Below are 3419 nucleotides of genomic sequence, written 5' to 3'. Positions count from 1 at the left end.
GAGGGGCCACCTTGAGAATGCTAGAGTTAGTACCAAGGAATATATAGAATCCTTGGTTAGTACTTAGCACCTCCAGAAAGCTGACGCAGTGACAGGTGTGTGTCCTCAGTGAGCTCACAGCATGGGGGATACTGACCTCCCACAAACACCTGGCCTAAACCCTGTCCTAAGCTTCATGGCCACAACATCCCGAAGGGTGCAGTGCCTCCCCTAGGTGTGATCACTATCCTGGGGGAGACACGCACGAAATGACGGCACCAGGACTGCAATCAGCACAGCCTTCATTAGTAATGCTTCTCTATTTACAAAGTTCTTAATGCTATAGGTACGCTGAACTCATGTGAGGAGTGTAGGATACTCAATGCCAGGGTCCGCTGTCCACCCTGGGGGGGGGGACGGGCAAACTGGGTCAAACGATGTTTACATGATGGGGCACCATTAGAGGCGAACCCTGGCACTGCAGTCTCCTCAAGGCTCAATAGTCAATATTGCCATTAACATCAACACTACAGTATCACAGTCTGTAGCCGCAGGTGAAATAAGATCGATTGATTGATATATTTATTGTTAATAAGATCACGTCCACAAAGAGGACACATTTGAAGGATGCAGCTATAAAACATCAGCAGGGGAGAGAGGTGGAGCGAGGCTGAGGAGACGAGATTTCATTTATCTAATATATTCAATAGTTTCTAATATTTTCATGTTTGTTTTGTTTTTGTTATGATACTGTTGCTAAGTAATAGTTCCGAGATTACAAATCATCGTTATTACACTGACAATATTTTCTCGTGTCCCGTGGTAACCGCCGAACACCGTCGCCGCCGCCACTTGCAACTTTGTTTACCTTGGGTCACTGTGGTGCTGTGGTGGTCAGTCGCGGCGTAACAGGAGCTAGACAGTGAGTGTGGTGAAGACAAAAATAGAAATAATAGTCACGATGATAACGAAAAGTAGCGTGTTTGTAGCCTCAGCCAACAAAGTTAAGTATCTATATACCGTCGAAGACACAAGACGGTGTATGTGTTTGTGTGTGGGTACCTGCTAGTGACAGGCAGCCGTCATGGCCAGGCACACTCTTCAAGAAACGTAAGTAAAATAATAATGTGACGCATTATTTCACGGTTTGCCATGTCATAACCCAACGTTTGTAACCTTCAGGACGAAACATCAACGAATTAACAATGACAAAGAAGTAAAGAAGGTAAATGTATTATGGTTAACTCAAATCAGTGTTTATAAATAACTCAATATTTCAACATCTTAGGTCGCCCTAACCTTCCTCAGCCCGACCTTCCCAGTGTTCAGGACAACATATCAGTGACCTAACACCTGCAGAAAGTGTAAAACCTCAAAATAACGAATAAATAATCAAACGAATGACTGCCCTGAGCCTCTGCCCATCTCTCTGCTATTATTTCCTTTCATCTCTCACTTATTATACGCCAGACGTGTCACATAGTGGAGCTGCAGGCCTAATCTTTCATGTTCGTGGTCAATACATAAACATCAAAGCCTGGTTTGCATGTCATGAAGGCCCATTGAGGCGAAGTGGCTGATACGGTGAAGTCCCTGCAGGCGGCCATTACGTGACGTCATAAGCTACTTCCTGCGTGACGTCATCAGCCGGCGCCATCTTGTCCCCCCTGTCCCAGCCTGTCGAGCCCCGGTATTATTCATATTTTTTCGTAGTTTATTTATTTTGGCTCACGAGTAATTTTTTATGGTTTTCAAAGATATTTAGTTGTGTTTTAAGTGTTTTCCATGCTTGTGTTGCGTGAAATACGTTGATTTAGAGGCTGTTTGTGGGTTAGATAAGAGGTGAGATTCCCTTGCAAAATTTCCTTCCACGTATCTTTATTTTTTTATTTCAAGCTTTAATGAAATGTTTGTGTTTTCAAAAATTCGTTTATGATGAGAAAACATTAATTTCCTTCTGATAAGTGGAATATGTGGTCAATAAGAGTGATTTTTGGCGCCGTTAAAGTATCGAAAACAACACCTTATAAACATGTACATTTTTTTAGTTCAGCGTGTTACCAAGTTGTACTTTGCTCTGAAAGTAGTTCATACTTTTGGAAAAGATTTGAAGTTCCGTTGAATGAAGTTGGTTGGCTTTAGAATTGTGTTTGAGCATGTCGATATTATAACACTTTTATTTACGATGTTTTTGAAATATTTTCCTTATTGCTCAGTCTGGTAATATTTCTATATTTTAGGAATTAGTTTTGATTTATGACAAGTCAGAATTTATGCAGCATTCGTGTCTAGCGGCTTTTTTGGGAATTGGCATTATCAAAATGGTTTCCGTAACGTATATGTGTGACGTCATCAAGGGGGCAGCCCACCAGTGAACCAAGACCAACACCCCACTCCCAGCCCCAGGGTGTGGGGGTGGGTGGGTGGCTGTGTGTGTGTGTGTGTGTGTGTGTGTGTGTGTGTGTGTGTGTGTGTGTGTGTGTGTGTGTGTGTGTGTGTGTGTATTGCCATGTCTTTCATTATCAAAGGGGAGCCCAACAGGTGGATCCAGACCCAGACCTGGCTTCCTTCTGCTGTGTGTGTGTGTGTGTGTGTGTGTTGCCTTAATCGTCGTTCATTGTACAATGGTGATGAAGTGTGTGTGTGTGTGTGTGTGTATGTTGCCTTAATCGTCGTTCATTGTACAATGGTGATGAAGTGTGTGTGTGTGTGTGTGTGTGTGTGTGTGTGTGTGTGTGTGTGTGTGTGTGTGTGTGTGTGTTGCCTTAATTGTCGTTCATTGTACAAATGGTGATGAAGTGTGTGTGTGTTGCCTTAATTGTCGTTCATTGTACAAATGGTGATGAAGTGTGTGTGTGTGTGTGTGTTGCCTTAATCGTCGTTCATTGTACAAATGGTGATGAAGTGTGTGTGTGTGTGTGTGTGTGTGTTGCCTTAATCGTCGTTCATTGTACAAATGGTGATGAAGTGTGTGTGTGTGTGTGTGTGTGTGTGTGTGTGTAATTGTCGTTCATTGTACAAATGGTGATGAAGTGTGTGTGTGTGTGTGTGTGTGTGTATTCACACACTCAGCCAGCCGATCTTCGGATATGACTGAGATTTCCCTATACGCCACACACCGGGAAAGCGAAACCACAACCCCTCGAATCACATCTCGTACCTACTTGCTGCTAGGCGAACAGAGGCTACACATTAAGAGGCTCGCCCATTTGCCTCGCCGCGTCCCTGACTCGAATCCGGGCCTTCTTGGTTGTGAGCCGAGTGTGTGTGTGTGTGTGTGTGTGTGTGTGTGTGTGTTGACCTCTATCATATAATATTATATAGTAAAACATTCCACAGACAACGAAACAATAGTAACTGTCCATAAAACATCATACCATCAACCAACACATAAAAACCAGGATCAAGACAAGGTGGTATGATGGCAGCCTGGGTGGTGA

The sequence above is a fragment of the Portunus trituberculatus genome, chromosome 6, assembly GCF_017591435.1.
Source record: "Portunus trituberculatus isolate SZX2019 chromosome 6, ASM1759143v1, whole genome shotgun sequence".
Classification (NCBI taxonomy): Eukaryota; Metazoa; Arthropoda; class Malacostraca; order Decapoda; family Portunidae; genus Portunus; species Portunus trituberculatus.
This window is presented reverse-complemented; position numbering follows the sequence as displayed.